The following is an 18,658-nucleotide window of genomic DNA, read 5'->3' as shown; positions in this document are numbered from 1 at the left end:
CGCGCATGGACGGCAGCCACAGCTCGTCTGGCAGCCACAGCGCTCCTAGCTAAAATGCTGGTCACATCCTTATGTAAACAAACACGCATGTAAACGGCAATTTATCGAGCTCAGAAAAGTTATCGAGTCCATTTTTATTTATCGTACGATAAGTCAATTTATCGATTATCGCGACAGGCCTAAGAACACCTCAGAGCAGACTACCCAGCATTGAGATACATCATATATTCTTGTCTTTAAAACAGCCTGAACACTACATCAATATGCAAAAACCTAAATCAACCCCTCTGAGTTGTCTGTTTTATCCCAATGTTTGCATGAATATGTGCATAATCACGGCAAGAATTTTTCACAAATCTCTTAAAGTACAGAACAAATGTACAGTGAACCACAAAGCATGAAACTACAAACTCTATTAGATGATGCATTAAACACACTCAAACGGAAGTCAACAACAGACACTATAAGATTCAGACTGTGCTCAAATTAGGCTATATATAAGTGCTATCTTGAGGTCTCCTACAGAGTGCTGGGGGTATCTGTCAGGGGGGGGGCTTGTATCAGACTCCATGCCCCTCTTTTATCCCTCGTCTCAAGATTTGCAGCACCAGCATATTGTCCCTAATCTGTGTGCATCTGTTGGTTGTCAAAGCCACATTAAACAGCCAAACCACTCTGATAAGGTTACTGACTTAATGTTCAGTGACATAATTAAATTGAGCATTTAATCTGGTCATGGGAGATGAGGAGCTCTTGACCCCCTGTCGGGCCAGAAGAGCCGGTTCTCTGTTCCTTTTGGGGTGATGCTTTCCAACTGGCAAGATAAAAACTGGTCGCAGAGAATGTTCACCAATATAGAGTTACTGCCAGATGAGTTCACCTGGTGGTTTCCTATGAAGCCACCAGAAAGTAAGATGTTTGCGGAACAAATGTTCGTACGGCCAAACTACACATCTATGTCGGTCTGTGATGTCATGTGGGCCTAAACCGATTTAAACAAGGCAGAGGTTGCGCTAGACTTTTTCGCTACCCGTAATTTTGACGGACAGGATTGTAAAATGTCCTTCCGGGGGCGCACGCTCGTGAACTGTTATCGCGGTGTTATGCATGCCCACTGCACCTCGCGGGAGCGCACACAGCGTAAAGCCAAAACTCAGACATTTCAATGATTTTTACGGCAAAGTTAGGTTTGGAAACGGTATCATTTCCTTTTTGGCGGGCATGCATAACACCGGAGCCTCGCTGCGGGGAAATTTTGGCGCTGTTCCGAGTTTGTTCTAATCTGTCAAAAATGACTGCTTGCAGATTTTCCGTCACTGTTAAAAAAAATCTGTCAGACGGAAAATATTCGTTTAACGCGACCTCTGCAAGGCCTAAACAAAAAAAATCCAGATATGATCTGGGTATTCTTGTTCTCCGTCAGGTCATTTTGGCATCATGCGCCACTGAGCAACTTTGATCGTTAGGAACAGGCCCTTGCCTCCAACACTGTTTCCAGTTCTTTACATCCATGTTTCTGGTCCATAGTTATCCTTTAAGAAAATTAAACAACTTGAGATTCTTACACAATAAAAAAAAAAGGTGTAAAATATGGGGTATGCTTAAAAAGTGTAAAGTGTAAGTGTATATTCACCCTTAATGCGATGGAAGTTAAACACTGTTCAACCCAAAAACTTTTAATCAAAGCAAACCGTCTGCTTAACACTTGGAGGAACCATGTGGGATTTGTTCCTTTTCATAAAGGAGACAGTATGTTTATCACAGAGGAAGGTGGATTAAGCTGTCAGAATGCTTCTACAGCACTTCTTGTCCAATAGTGGTCTGGAAACCGACTCCCCCCACAAAAATCTGACATCAGAATTGGTGGGGGCCTATGTCCTGCAATTTCTATTACTTTCAGAGACCAACAATCTCACATTAATGTTAACTTCTCTCCATGATTGAGAAAGGAGCAAGGTTTTTCACAAATACAAAGCTATACAAGTCGTCCAGGACACACCGACTTTTCACACATTTAAACTAATTCCCGTCTCCAGTGTAGCTGTCTGAATATCAATAAACACATTTCGATTTCAAACCAGACACCACCGTTTGAGCCTTACCTTGCAACAACAGCTCTATCCTGGCTTCAATGTTAACAGCAACTTCGTCAACAACCATCTCCTCCCCAGCCAGTCACACTATCAAAGCCTCAGTCCATCCTTCATGTCTCCCCAGCTGTTTCTCACTAGAGTAGCTGCATAAATGTCAAATTGGATGCCAAACAACACAAATCCCAGAAGTGTTTACTTATCCTCTCAGACACCTTGTGCCCTCGCTAGGCTGATGACAGCAGATGACTTAATTTTGTATTAAGGATGTTTGTTTGGTTGGAAGAGGCAGTGATGAAAGGTTTGGAAACCACATTCTCCCTCCAGGCCCTCCAGCTACCAGACACAAGAGAAATGGACACCCTGCCCCTTGCAACTTTTGACCTTTGGCCCCTTGACTGTGGCAGAATTTGTGAGACGAGTCTTGTTTATTGCCGGGAAACTTTACCACCTCTGCTGTCACAAAATACTATCAGTTACATGCTGATATCTGTGAAGATTGTTGCTACTTATAAGTCAATCGAAATTAGTTCCATGCTTAAGTATTCCTTTGCTCAATTACATAAATGTAAGAGTTTACAACTTGTGAAGTCTTAACCTAAAATGTGACTTATTTTATTACAGATCAAGGAATGGATTGTAAATAACCAATCATGCACACATTAGTTAAACTTTCTGGGATTTGTATCTTTTTTCTTATTTTATTTAAATGAGTTAGTATATCTAGTCTTAATTTCGAAGATAGAAATGTACTGTACAGTGTATTAGTTTTAGCGTGCATGTATGAAATATGCTGTGATATAATGTTAATTATGTTATTGAATTGTATGTGCTCTATTTTGTGTTGACCTGCCTGCAGATGGAAACTAGCAAACTGCTATCATGTTGTACAAAGCATCTTATCTCTTTGAGATGTATGTTCTTTTTGTACATGGTCCTTGACAACTGCAACAATAAACTAAACTAATCAACCATGTTATTCCAATGAACTCCACAGAAGATAATATTACCATTGTTGATTCTCGAAGAACAAATATCCTTCTTCATTGAAGTTGCACCATTTAAAATGTCTTATTTTTCCATCTCAGGCAAATGCAGGTCAAGCCTATAAAAGGTCAAATGTGCACACCATAATGATGGCATTTATAAACAGGGCCAAAGGTCATTTCACAAGTCCAGGCAGCTCTGAGACCTGGGGTCTGACTTTCACCAGGTACAAGAACATGCCGGCAACTAGCAGTGATTCACTTCAGGGGAAATGAAAACATGTGCTCCACTTAAGACTCAAACATCCATCTCGCTCAATTGCATGCACTCAGATTCTGGCATAAACCACAACCTTCACTTGAGGAAGCACTTGAAAACTTTACTCATACTTTTCCAACTTGGCTGTTTTTCAGTAGATGCAGCCTATCTTTACTCTAGTCTAGAACAACAACAAAAACTAGGGGTAGTTTCATGTGGGTCCAACACAAAACTAACAATGTACCAAATGACATTCAATGATATTGCCGCTACAAGGGCTCTGTGCTGCAGTTAAAAGAAGCTTAGCCTCCAAAACTTTAGAAAATGTAAAATGGCAATGCAATGGCCAAGTGGATAGGTTCCATACCACATGGGTGCAAATGCCCCTCATTCTCTTTTACTATCAAATGAAGGCTCAAACGGCCCCAAAACTAAAAATGTTAAATGAGCTTCCATTAAGATGTGCAGACAAATCATTTAAGTATGCGCAAGAGCATCATGTCTAGGAACAGGCTTATGTTCACAATGCCACCAACAACCTAAAATAAATGAGCAATCATCATCATCATCAACGGGAGGGGATGTTCCACATCATTTCCTGGCTTATACTAAGCCACCAATTCTGTTATGGAGGCAAGAGGAGCAGATGGCCATGGGTTAAGAAGGCACTAAAGTGTGAGCAGACCCTCACCCATGGGGGAGAAAACCACAGAGGTCGCACACTCACTGGCAACCCCTGTGATTGCCTTCAACCGGGACACTTGTAAAAGTGTTAACATAATGAAATACAGTTACTGTGTTAAGAAAATAACAAGAAGACCCCCCATCTGACCTTAGATCTGGACGAGCATGACCATGAGCCCCAGCAGGAGTTTCTCCTGGTCATTTCTCATTGCTTAATAAACTCACACCAATATGCAATGTATGCAGTTTAACGATTATGAATAAGAGGGTTTGGAAAATGATTAAGTAGCACTAAAAGAACCTTCCTCCTTTATGGCGATTCTCTACTCATGTGAGTCTTGCTAAGCTATTGACAAATGAATAATGATTTTAAAAGATAAGGTATTTGACGCATTATTTAGATTGTGAACTTATTGTATTAGGATGGTTTGACAAACAGAATATATCTCATAATAAAAGCTGGCCATTTATGTTTAGTATTTTATAGAAAAACGTTATGTTATAAGTTCCTTCTCTGGTACATTTTTCAAACAGAGGATACAGACATAATAACATGATTTACAGTGATGTAAAGTAACTAAGTAGATTTACATAGGTACTGTACAATATTGAGGTAATGTTGTACTTTTACTCCACTACATGTATTGAATACCTTTTAGTTACAGATGTGGATGAATGATGTGAAATATAATCAAATGTTAAAATCAGACTTTAGTTCCACCAGGAGTAAATTCACACGCTACCCTGCAGTATACAAAGTCATTCAAACTAGCACATTTACCAGCTTTGAGAACACTTGAATGACCAATCATTATAAAACACATCATATATATTATTCTGAAATGGACCAATCTGCACAATGACTACTTTTACTTTTGGTACTTTAACTATATTTCGATGCCAATACGTTTGTACTTTTACTTGAGTAACCTTTTGAATGCAGGACCTTTACTTCTAACAGAGTATTCCTACCCTCTGGTACTTCTACTTTTACTCAAGTACAATATCAGAGTAGTTTTTCTACATCTGATGATTTAAAAAATTGACGCATGTGGCTGGCGCGTTAATCACACAATCCTGGTTCATCTCCATAGTAAATCGCAGTGTGTTGGAGCGGCTGAATGTGACCGCGTTCAAGGAGAAGTCAGCTTGTTTTCGGTAAGGTTCTGTTGGATAGACTGGTGTTGGATAGACTGGAGTAAGGATTTGGATTTGGTTGTCTGATCTCTGAGCTGTTGTGCCAGTCTATAAAGACATGCTGACCAATGTTGTACTAACAGTATGCCTCTATCAGAGAAGTGTTGAACCGCTTCCTATTACATACCGTCACACCTCATTCTATCAATGATAGCTGGTGCACAGAGCGCCTGGAGGATGTGTATTGGACAAGTTAGCTAACTATGAGAAGCACTGAGAAGTTCAACAGAAAGTCAGCTAGCTTTAACCAACTCAGTTAATGGAGTTATTAACGCAAAGCCTGGAGGAGAACTCAGTGGCAAAGGGTTAAAACCTACTCAGAGAGAGAAAAGTTGTTGGGAAAGCGTCCATTGATATCGCTTTAGACATGATAGAGAAACGGAGCACGTGGAAACAGAGGCAGTTTAATCCGAACAGATACAAACCTTGAGTAAAGCGGAGCGGAGGCGGACTACACTACACCGGCCAGACTGCACTCACCTTGCCCGGTGAACAGCTCTCAGTCCCCAGCTGCTCACTCCTCGTTTCAGCGAAGCTACCTCCTCTTCACCGTTTTACTCAGTATCCCATTTATCTGTAACCGGTGCTTGTATGCGCAGACACATTAGCTAAACGTATTTTAAGGTTATTATTCGTCGTTACGAGATAACAGATTCCATTTTCGTTTAGTCCAGACTTGCAACTGTCCACTTTCAACTTTGACTAGTTCACATACATACCGCCGCCGGGAAAATCTGTGCAGTTATTCCATGCAGTAAAAAGTACTGTTAAGTGTAGTTTCTGTCCCCCTGGGTTGCTGCTCCGGCTCTCCCCCACATGTAGTAGCCGGTGAGCTGTGTAAGGTTTAGGGCTGCGCTCAGCTCTCAGTAGGGGGAACGAGAGGGGGATATATCAGGCTGCATTCAAGTACTCCTCGTTTTTTCTATAACCAAGCTAGAAAGTAAAGCAGACACACCGTTTTCTTTTCGAAAAACAGGTAAAATGTGTTTTTTAAAAATAAAATGAACAGGAGCTGTGTTTATATATCTGCTTGTGTGTAACCTATAATGGTCTACGATGCAAACTCTGATGCATTAATGGCTGTTTAAAAACTGCAGTGGTGTTACCATCTTTTCTAAATTGGCAGTAAAAACAGATTTGATCTAAATGTGCCAATAAACCACCGCGAGCACATCTCATGGACCATGGCCATGGAGGAAAACACTAATAATGTAACTTAATCTAAACTTTCTAAGCTGTGTCCACGGAAACCTTCTAAGCTGTGTCCACGGAAAGCTTTTTTAGCTCTATTTATTTTTCCACGACTGTTTAGGAATTAAGAGCATTTACGGAAATCAGTTCCTTTCATAAGCTTCTACACTTTTCCACTGTGTCAATATGGGCTGCGAAGTCTAATATTTCCCCTAGCACGTGAAGGCAACATTACCCACAGGAGAAATGGCTGGTGCATGGTAGACCCCTGGTGGACAGCTGGAGACACGCAGCCCATTTGCAACTTTAGACTGTTAATCACAGCTGGGATGGCTTGATTCCCACAGCTTTGTCACTTCACTGACATTTAATTACACGGGCTTACAGTCCTCTACCTACCCGTCCAACAGCATAGCCTTTTATTAAGAGAGATAAATGATATGCCTCATTAAATGGGTGAACGCTATGATGTTAATACTGGTTGAATTGATTACCATTAACATATCTCTCAAGCACCCTTGGGGGTGCATGCCCCACACCACACACACACACACACACACACACACACACACACACACACACACACACACACACACACACACACACACACACACACACACACACACACACACACACACACACACACACACACACACACACACACACACACACACACACACACACTCTCTCTCACACAGACACACACACTCTCTCTCACACAGACACACATACACTTCTTTATTAAATATTATGAATATGTCTTTATTATCAGGCTATGTTCCAAAATCATTCAAAGTAGCAGTGATAAAACCGCTTCTTAAAAAGCACAACCTCGATCCAGAGGTTTTAGCCAACTATAGACCTATTTCTAATCTTCCGTTCCTCTCAAAAATTCTTGAGAAAGCAGTCGCAAAACAGCTGTGTGATTACTTAAGAAACTATGATTTATTTGAAGATTTTCAGTCTGGCTTTAGAACACAACATAGCACAGAGACAGCTCTGGTTAAAGTCACAAATGACATTCTAATAGCCTCTGACAAGGGACTTGTCTCTATTCTTGTCTTGCTCGATCTTAGTGCTGCATTTGATACTATCGACCATGATATCCTATTGCAAAGACTAGAGCACTTAGTTGGCATACAGGGAACTGCTTTAGGCTGGTTTAGGTCTTATCTATCTGAACGCTCTGTTTGTACGTGTCAACGATGAATCTTCCATGCAAACCAAAGTTAGCCATGGAGTGCCACAGGGCTCAGTGCTTGGACCTATTTTGTTCACCCTATATATGCTTCCGTTAGGCAATATTATAAGGAATCATTCTGTAAACTTTCATTGTTATGCGGATGATACTCAACTATATTTATCAATCAAGCCTGATGAAATTAATCATCTAAATAAAATTCAAGACTGCCTCAAGGACTTAAAAACGTGGATGACCTTAAGTTTTTTGATGTTAAACACGACCAAAACTGAAGTTATTGTACTTGGCCCGAAGAATCTACGAAACAAATTATCTAAAGATATATTAACTATGGATGGCATTAATTTGGCCTCCAGTGAGACTGTAAGGAATCTTGGTGTTATATTTGATCAGGATTTATCCTTTAACACCCACATAAAATTCATTTCAAGGACCGCCTACTTCCATCTACGTAACATTGCAAAAATCAGGCATATCTTGCCTCAAAACGATGCAGAGAAACTAGTCCATGCATTTGTTACTTCAAGGCTGGATTATTGTAACTCCTTATTATCAGGGTGTACCAAGAAGTCAGTCAAGTCGCTTCAGCTGATTCAAAATGCTGCAGCTCGTGTACTAACCAGAGTTAGGAAAAGGGACCACATTACTCCTGTTCTGGCTGCCTTACACTGGCTCCCTATAGAACACAGGATAGAATTTAAAATTCTTCTTCTCGCCTACAAAGCCCTTAATGGGCAGGCGCCATCTTACCTTAAAGAACTCATTATACCCTATTGTCCTACTAGGGCATTGCGTTCCAAGAATGCAGGGTTGTTGGTTGTTCCTAGAGTCTCTAAAAGTACAATGGGAGCCAGAGCCTTTTCTTATCAAGCTCCACTTTTGTGGAATCAGCTTCCAGTTTGTGTTCGGACGGCAGACACCCTATCCGTTTTTAAGAGTGCGCTTAAGACCTTCCTTTTTGATAAAGCTTATAGTTAGGGCTGATTAGATTCAGCCCCTAGTTTTGCTGATATAGGCTTAGTTTGTCGGGGGACATCTTACTTCTTCCTTCTCTCTGTCTATACCTGTGTACTCTCATGTTCCGATTAACCCAGCTTCCCCAAATTTCTTTCTTTTTGGTGTCTATATACGCCGGGATCCGGAGTCATGGATGATCCTGCGGTCCTGTGTCATGGATTGCGAGTCCTGGATCTTGAGTCGTGGCTGCGGTCCTGGATCATAAGTCCTGGATGGATATCCTCGTGGATTCATCTTCTTATTATACACACATGCATTTCAAAACATTTGGACTACCTATGTTGCAAATGTATTATCTTTTCAATTTACACACGGCATCTATTGCACGTCTGTCCGTCCTGGGAGAGGGATCCCTCCTCTGTTGCTCTCCCTGAGGTTTCTCCCATTTTTCCCTTTAAACTGTGGGGTTTTCTCTGGAAGTTTTTCCTTGTACGATGTGAGGGTCTAAGGACAGAGGGTGTCGTATTGTCATACTGATATTCTGTACAAACTGTGAAGTCCACTGAGACAAATGTAACATTTGTGATATTGGGCTATATAAATACACATTGATTGATTGATACACTCTCTCTCACACACACACCAATGATGATGAATGATCAAGAGAAGAGAGAGAGAAGAGAGAGAGATGAGAGAGAGGGTAAGCGAGAGAAGAGAGAGAGGGGGATGAAGAGAAGAGAGAGAGGGCAAGCGAGAGAAGAGAGAGAGGGCGATCAAGAGAAGAGAGAGAGTAATGTAACCTCCTAATGTAATGTATAACTCCTATGAACATTTTCAAAAAGTGCTCAAACTTCACATGTGTGCTAACAGTCCAGCCTTGAAGACATCAACGGCACAGTTTTGAGATTTCTTCAAATGCCGTTGTCATGGCAACACAATGCTCACCATGAAACACGATTTTTTTTCTCATAACTTCAGTGAAAATGCTCAAAATGGCGCACAACTTCACAGGTTTGGTAACGATGCAGCCATCAACACATCTATGCATATTATGGGGTGTCATCAAATGCCGTTGCCATGGTGACAGATCATTCACCATCAAGTTAATTCAAAAGTTTGCAGTTCAAATATTCTGCTGCTTTCCCAAGCCTTTTTACTTTCTTTTCTCTTCTTAATACAAATTCATTCACTACTACTTACGTCTGATATTTAACTCCTTCAGCCTATTTTCAGCTGCAGAAACCATTCAACTATTACATTATTCAGCTATTTCAGGACATCAAGGCTATACATGTTGTTGTTTATACCTTTTTTTAAACCTTTTCTTTTAAATATTAAGCCTTTTCTGCATTGTTGTAGCTAAAAGCAGCTACCATTCAGCTAATAACATATTCAGCTTTTTCTGCATTTTCAGCTAAATTCAGCCATAAATATTCACAGTTTACAGCATTCGCACGCATTTTCTGCAGGAAATGCCTTTTTCTAGTTTTATCATACTGTTCTGTACAGATGAGACTTTGTCATAGATTTATTTATATGTGTGACTGTGATTATTTTACCGTCCTGTACAGATGATACTTTGGAATCAGATGTATGTATATGTGTGTCTGCGATTTTATACTGAAAGTAAAGTAACTGGAAATACCTGTGTGTGTGTGTGTGTGTGTGGTGTGTGTGTGTGTTGTGTAGTGTGGTGTTGTTTGTGTGTGTGTGTGTGTGTGTGTGTGTGTGTGTGTGTGTGTGTGTGTGTGTGTGTGAGTGTGTGAGTGAGTGAGTGAGTGAGTGAGTGAGGAGTGAGTGAGAGAGAGAGAGAGAGAGAGAGAGAGAGAGAGAGAGAGAGAGAGAGAGAGAGAGAGAGAGAGAGAGAGAGAGAGAGAGAGAGAGAGAGAGAGAGAGAGAGAGAGAGAGAGAGAGAGACTCCTGTCCCACCTCCCAAACTTTCTTTTTCTGTGTGCATTGTTATTTGTGCTTGAGCAACATTTTACTTGAACTTTATTTCAATGCAGTAATTATTGTCCTACATTTTAATTTGTTTTACAGAGATGTTTCACAGCTGCCTTGGCCTAGTGGCCCACAGGCGGTGTTTATCCAGCAGCCAGAACATCCATCTGTGCGTACCCTTAAGTCAAGATCTACCGTGGCTCAAGGGCCTTCACCAAAGCCATCACCACCAAGGACCAGAGGACCAGCATCACTACAGCTGCCTCCAGCTCCATCTGTGCCTGCCACCAGATCAAGATACACCTCGGCACAAAGGCTCCACCACAGCCATCAACATCAACCCAGCCAGCAAGGAGGTCCCATGGAGGTCTCGTATAGCACTTGTACCCCCACAGCAGCCCATGCACCATCACCCCCACCTACACAGCAGCCAGACCCACTGTCTTGGAAGACAGACAAAGACCTTGACACTGTCTTGACATTTATAATGAATAGTTGGTTGAAAGTTCTGATGTTCAATATTGTAAATAGTGAGATTTTCCAGTTTCTATTTATAATAAATTGTTGGTTGAAAAAAAAAGTTTGAATGCTCAATTTGTATTTGTACACATCACATGAACCTTGGTATGTAATATGAAGTCATTATTCAGTCCTAATGTATCTCAGTCCCTGCTGTGGTGAAAGTAGAGTGATAAACACCCATTTTACTCAAAATTCGAATTACATTTTCTTCATTTTAGACATGAATTACACATTTATATACAGTGTAATTCAAATATTTCACTACTTTTGTGATCCTAAGACTTTGGTAACCAAATCTAAAACACCAAAACAATTGGATGAAATTAGTAAATTTGTGTTTTCACAAGAGTTTTGAAGATATTCCGAAAATCGGATGTCAAATGTTGAGCTTTAGAGCTACTTATCTCATCACACAGTGCTCTAAGGTGAGACATTTGCATTTATAGCAAGACCAGAGATTGTCCTGAACATTTTGATATGTAACACATGGGGTGCCATGTTATAAAAAGTACATTTAAAAGGTGATTTAAGGAAACATCTAAAAAATAAAAAATACCCTTAGACTCCAGAGGGTTAGGTGCAATTGGACGAATGTTGATGTGTTCTGTATAGTACTGTAACCTGACACTGTCACCAACAACTATTTAATCATTGCTGTCAATGTGTGTACAGAAACCAATACAAAAAAGCTCAATTTAGGCCTGTCAGACAGCGTACAAGATGTACAATATTATACAATATAAGCAATCAGAATACCTTTATCAGTCCAACAGAGGGGACATTTAATTTGTTACAGCAAAAGTAAAGTGGTTAATAGCTAAATATGAAATAAGAGGCATGCATAAGGCAAGGCAAGGCAAGTTTATTTAGCATATTTCAACACAAGGCAATTCAAAGTGCTCTACAAAAATGAAAGATATTAAGAGCATTAATCAAAACACTCATTTAAAAGCAATGGTATAAAATGACATTTAAAAACACTCATTTAAAAGAAAAGACACAATAAAAGTTACAGTGCAGTGTGAGATACACACATCTGAAATATTTAGGTCTGACTCTCAATCATTGCTAACTTTTTAGCAGAAATAGTTTTCTATCACCTCCTTTTCTTTCTACTTTCTTGTTTAACTTGTCCTTTGGTTATTTCAAGTGTTTCATGCTAAACGAACCCCCTTTGGAAAATTACAATCTGACCCGATGGTACCTTTTAGTTTTCGCCAAAAATATTCCTATTTTTAATTTTTAAATGCACATAGTTAAGTTTACCTTGTCTTTCTAGGACTTATTTTGGTATCCTCCGTGAACCAGGGTCTTGAAATCAAAACGGATTTCTGTACCCGATGGTACCTTTTTAGTATCCGCCAAAATTATTCCTCTTTTTTATAAATGCACATTAGTTAAGTTTAAGTTGTCTTTTCTAGGACTTTTTTGGTGTCCTCCGCGAACCAGGGTCTTGAAACCAAAATGGCACACGTAGGGAACTTTAGCCACCTACGAGGGGACTTTAACCCAAATAATGACTTTAACTACCTACAGGGGGACTTTCACCCCAATACACGTAGGGGACTTTAACCCTAAAAATAATAAGCCTGGATACAAACATTAAAACAGAAAATACATGGATAAAAGTTACAGTCCAGTTTAAGATATGAATAGTTCAATTAAAAGCAGTGGCAAAAAGAGAAGTCTTCAGCCTGGATTTAAAAGTAGTCAGAGTTGCAGCAAACCTGCAGGTTTCCGGTAGTTTGTTCCAGATATTTGGAGCATAATAACTGAACGCTGCTTCTCCATGTTTAGTCTGGGGACAGCTGACCAGTCCCAGAAGACCTGAGAGTTCTGGATGGTTCATCATTTAGCAGTAGGTCAGAAATGCATTTTGGGCATAAACCATTCAAAGCTTTATAAACCAGCAGCAGTATTTTTTAAATCAATTATTTGACAGACTTCAGAACTGGAGTGATGTGATCCACTTTCTTAGTGTTAGTGAGGACTCGAGCAGCAGCGTTCTGAATTAACTGCAGATTTCTAATAGATTTTTTTGTGAGACCTGTAAAGACACCATTACAGTAGTTGAGTCGACTGAAGATAAAAGCATGGATACGTTTTTCCAAATCCTGCTTTGACATTAGTCTTTTAATCCTAGATATGTTCTTTAGGTGATAGAAGACTGATTTAGTAATTGTTTTGATGTGGCTGTTGAAACTCAGGTCAGAGTCCATGACTACACCTATATTTTTTGCTTTATCTGTTGTTTTGAACATTGTAGACTGAAGCTCAGCGCTAACTTTTATACGTTCTGCCTTGGCTCCAAAAATCATTACCTCAGTTGTTTGTTTCATTGGAGAAAGTTCTGACACCTCCAGTCATTGATTTGTTCAATGCACTTACTCAGTATTTGAATTGGAGCATAGTCTCCTGGTGAAATGCTTATGTAAATGTGTGTGTCATCCGCATAGCTATGGTAAATTATTTTGTTGTTTTTCATTATCTGAGGCCAGTGGTAGCATGTAGATGTTAAAGAGAAGAGGCCCCAAGATGGAGCCTTGAGGTACCCCACATGTCATATTTGTCAAATCAGATGTGTATTTACCTATAGAAACAACGTTTTTTCTGTCCTTTATGTAGGATTCAAACCAATTTAGAACTGTTGCCGAAAGTCCCACCCAGTTTTCTAGTCGGCTTAAAATATTAGAATTACACAAATTACAATTTACAAAATGACCCATCCAGATGGTCCACAATGGGTAAGCCTACAGTTACAGTATTATTTTCAAATAAAATAAGTGTAGCATGTAGAAGTAGTATTACTGAGATAACAGTAATGCAAGTAAAAGTATTCCATTAGAGATTTGTATTTTTATTGTTATTACAGTTTGTGTTACAGTAGTTGAATAGTCTAACTAAGAAATAGCATCCATTAATAATTAGTATTATTAAGCGATATATATTGCACATAAGTGATATTGCACAACGTGCAATGTGTTAAGGTGTCAAATGACTTTAACACTGTGTTTGGCTGTGTGTGAGGTAGGCCTTTAGTTAGCTTTAATTCTAGCCCCTCTGAATATTTACATTTTGTTTAATAATTAACCTTCTGTGCGACCGTATGGTAGAGCACTCTTTGAGTCACTATACTGTATCTGATGTAAATGTCTCCTATTATACTATTTTCTTTTCAAAAACATGTCTATGAAGTGTTTTGCTCAAAATACCAAACAGATCACCTATTCTAGCCATGCCTCATATCCCTCTATTCCAGCCCTGTTAGAGAGGTGCTGAGTCCGTAGCTTTATAAAAAAATTAAATAAAAACGAAAGCCGAGACGAGAGCTCATTCAGGAGAATTCTACCCAGATACTCAGCGTAATAAAGCCGTGATTAAATGCCATATTATGTTCTAAACCACATCTCTGAAGAACCAGCACCTTACCGTGGTGGAGAGGTTTGTGTGCCCTGATGAACCTGGGGGCTGTGTTGTCTGGAACCTTGTGTTCCTGGTAGGGTCTCCCATGGAAAATTGGCCTCAGGCAAGGGGCCAGACTAAGATTGGTTCGAAGACCACTTGAAGGACGATCTAAGAAGTGAAGATACCCGGCCCGGAGGAAGCCTGGGGTCCCCTTCTGGAGCCAGGCCAAGAAGGAGGACTCGTCGGCGAGCGTCTGGTGGCCGGGCTTGCCATGGAGCCCGGCCGGGCACAGCCCGAAAAGGCAACGTGGGCAACACCTTCGCTTCTCCGTCCTGCGGGCCCACCACCTACGGGAAACAGCGATGGGATCGGGTGCGCTGCCAGAAGGGTGGCAGTGAAAGCTGAGGGTCTCGACAGACCAGACCCGGGCGACAGAAGCTGGCGTTGGGGACGTGGAACGTCACCTCTCTGGGGGGGAAGGAGCCGGAGCTTGTGCGGGAGGTGGGCCATTACCAGTTGGATCTGGTTGGGCTCACCTCTACGCACAGCGTCGGCTCTGGAACCTTACTTATTGGTAGGAGTTGGAAAGAAAGAGTCCTGTATGGGGCTCCTGAAAGGGACTCTTTAATCTTGCTGGGAGACTTCAATGCACATGTGGGCAATGATGGAGTCACTTGGAGGGGCGTGATTGGGAGGAACGGCCGGAGTGGTAGTTTGTTACTGGACTTCTGTGCTAGTCATGGATTGGCCTTAACAAACACCATGTTCGAACATAAGGATGTTCATAAGTGTACGTGGTAACAGAGCACCGTAGGCAGAAGGTCCATGATCGATTTTTGTTATCGATTTTGTTATCGTATCATCGGACCTGAGGCCGTATGTTTTGGACACTCGGGTAAAGAGAGGGGCGGAGCTGTCAACTGATCACCATCTGGTGGTCAGTTGACCACTTCCCCCGTCGAGTGGCGAGGGAAGCCTCTGGGCAGACCTGGTAAGCCCAAACGTGTAGTGCGGGTGAACTGGTAACGTCTGGAGGAGGCCCAAGTTCAGGAGGCCTTCAACTCACACCTCCTGCTGAGCTTTTCGGGCATCCCTGTGGAGGCTGGTGACATTGAACCAGAGTGGGTGGTGTTCAAAGCCTCTATTGCCGAAGCCACGGCGGGGAGCTGTGGTCTCAAGGTCTTAGGTGCCTCAAGGGGCGGTAACCCTTGAACCTCCTGGTGGACACCGGTGGCTAGGGAATGCTCCGGTTTTTGGACAAAATTAACATGGGATCACTCCGGTCAATGTACGTACTTCGTCTCACTGGAATATTAATGAACAGATTGAATACAACATCGACCCAATTTCTCCGGTCAATGACAGGAGAGTTTTGAAAGTGACAAAATACTGTTCCGCACATTTAAAAACACTTAATCAATGTTTACCCAGGATCCATGCACCTTCCCTGGCTTGTCAAATGTGGTGATGCGCCCTGGAGGTATCCTACTATTTAAAACATGTATACACTCATGTACACCCTTCATAGGGTTCCCTAACACAATGCACACAGCCTGGAGCAGCGACTCGGCCGTTTTCCCCCGTTTGTCCATTTGCCTATCAGTTTGTTAACGAAATGGACAGAGGCTGCGTTTTCCCCCTAAAGTGACTTTTAATGGTGGTTTTTGCGTTTAAATGATGGGTGTTATCATTCACAGGGTCCCTTAACACAATGCACACACAGCCTGGAGCAGTGGAGCAGCGACTCGGCCGTTTTCCCACTTTTGTCCATTTGCCTATCAGTTTGTTAACGAAATGGACAGAGGCTGCGTTTTCCCCCTAAAAGTGACTTTTAATGGTGGTTTTTGCGTTTAAATGATGGGTGTTATCATTCACAGGGTCCCTTAACACAATGCACACAAAGCCTGGAGCAGTGGAGCAGCGGCTCGGCCGTTTTCCCACTTTTGTCCATTTGCCTATCAGTTTGTTAACGAAATGGACAGAGGCTGCGTTTTCCCCATAAAAGTGACTTTTAATGGTGGTTTTTGCGTTTAAATGATGGGTGTTATCATTCACAGGGTCCCTTAACACAATGCACACACAGCCTGGAGCAGTGGAGCAGCGACTCGGCCGTTTTCCCACTTTTGTCCATTTGCCTATCAGTTTGTTAACGAAATGGACAGAGGCTGCGTTTTCCCCCTAAAAGTGACTTTTAATGGTGATTTTTGCGTTTAAATGATGGGTGTTATCATTCACAGGGTCCCTTAACACAATGCACACACAGCCTGGAGCAGTGGAGCAGCGACTCGGCCGTTTTCCCACTTTTGTCCATTTGCCTATCAGTTTGTTAACGAAATGGACAGAGGCTGCGTTTTCCCCCTAAAAGTGACTTTTAATGGTGATTTTTTGCGTTTAAATGATGGGTGTTATCATTCACAGGGTCCCTTAACACAATGCACACACAGCCTGGAGCAGTGGAGCAGCGGCTCGGCCGTTTTCCCACTTTTGTCCATTTGCCTATCAGTTTGTTAACGAAATGGACAGAGGCTGCGTTTTCCCCCTAAAAGTGACTTTTAATGGTGGTTTTTGCGTTTAAATGATGGGTGTTATCATTCACAGGGTCCCTTAACACAATGCACACACAGCCTGGAGCAGTGGAGCAGCGGCTCGGCCGTTTTACCTATTTTGTCCATTTGCCTATCAGTTTGTTAACGAAATGGACAGAGGCTGCGTTTTCCCCCTAAAAGTGACTTTTAATGGTGGTTTTTGCGTTTAAATGATGGGTGTTATCATTCACAAGGCCCCCTGACACAATGCATATAGTCTGGAGCTCACTGGGGTCCTGCATAAGCTTTAATCACACTTTTGTCCATTTGCCTATCAGTTTGTTAACGAAATGGACAGAGCCTGCGTTTTCCCCCTAAAAGTGACTTTTAATCGTGGTTTTTGCGTTTAAATGATGGGTGTTATCATTCACAAGGCCCCCTGACACAATGCACATAGTCTGGAGCTCACTGGGGTCCTGCATATGCTTTAATCACACTTTTGTCCATTTGCCTATCAGTTTGTTAACGAAATGGACAGAGCCTGCGTTTTCCCCCTAAAAGTGACTTTTAATGGTGGCCCTTGCGTTTAAATGATGGGTGTTATCATTCACAAGGGTCCCCGACACAATGCACACAGCCTGGAGCAGTGGAGCAGCGGCTCCTCCGTTTTCCCACTTTTGTCCATTTGCCTATCAGTTTGTTAACGAAATGGACAGAGCCGGCGTTTTCCCCCTAAAAGTGACTTTTAATGGTGGTTTTTGCGTTTAAATGATGGGTGTTATCATTCACAAGGCCCCCTGACACAATGCACATAGTCTGGAGCTCACTGGGGTCCTGCATATGCTTTAATCACACTTTTGTCCATTTGCCTATCAGTTTGTTAAAGAAATGGACAGAGCCGGCGTTTTCCCCCTAAAAGTGACTTTTAATGGTGGTTTTTGCGTTTAAATGATGGGTGTTATCATTCACAAGGCCCCCTGACACAATGCACATAGTCTGGAGCTCACTGGGGTCCTGCATATGCTTTAATCACACTTTTGTCCATTTGCCTATCAGTTTGTTAACGAAATGGAGTGAGCCGGCGTTTTCCCCCTAAAAGTGACTTTTGATGGTGGCTTTTGCGTTTAAATGATGGGTGTTATCATTCACAAGGCCCCCTGACACAATGCACATAGTCTGGAGCTCACTGGGGTCCTGCATATGCTTTAATCACACTTTTGTCCATTTGCCTATCAGTTTGTTAACGAAATGGACAAAGCCGGCGTTTTCCCCCTAAAAGTGACTTTTAATGGTGGCCTTTGCGTTTAAATGATGGGTGTTATCATTCACAAGGCCCCCTGACACAATGCACATAGTCTGGAGCTCACTGGGGTCCTGCATATGCTTTAATCAGGCGTTTTAACACTTTTCCCCACGAAAATGATTTTTAATCATTTTTTCGGGGCTATATAAATCAAATTCCGGTTAATGCGGAGCACAATTGTACCTTTTACTATTTTAATGTATTTGCATTATATATCTTTGGGCTATAAAAGTGACATATTTGGATGACTTTGTCAGTTTATGGAGCTTATCCTACAAATCCCGGAGGATCCGGGCCGAATTTGGGAGCTTATAGGCGGCCTGCCATAGGCCCCCACCCGTGGAAAGAAAAAAAAATGAAAGAAAACGGTCAATTATATGTTAAAATAATAAAAAAA

At 41.6% G+C, this 18,658-nt stretch overlaps 2 protein-coding genes across 4 annotated transcripts in view; both read right to left on the bottom strand.

Moving 5' to 3' along the window:
* The window catches only part of plxnb1b (plexin b1b), a 164,398-nt gene extending 158,305 nt beyond the window's left edge, over positions 1 to 6,093 (bottom strand). The window contains exon 1 of one of the 3 annotated variants that reach the window (XM_079681199.1): positions 5,697 to 6,093. The gene's annotated coding sequence lies outside the window, so the exon portion shown is untranslated. The remainder of the gene's footprint in view (positions 1 to 5,696) is intronic. The other 2 variants (XM_079681198.1, XM_079681201.1) reach the window with 2 other exon arrangements.
* LOC307039300 (zinc finger MYM-type protein 1-like) overlaps positions 1 to 18,658 on the bottom strand; it is a 111,369-nt gene that overhangs the window by 26,278 nt on the left and 66,433 nt on the right. The window lies entirely within an intron of this gene.

This window comes from Notothenia rossii (assembly GCF_949606895.1).
Source record: "Notothenia rossii genome assembly, chromosome: 5".
Taxonomy (NCBI): Eukaryota; Metazoa; Chordata; class Actinopteri; order Perciformes; family Nototheniidae; genus Notothenia; species Notothenia rossii.
Note: the sequence above shows the minus strand (reverse complement) of the source record. Positions and strands in the feature narration are given on the sequence as shown.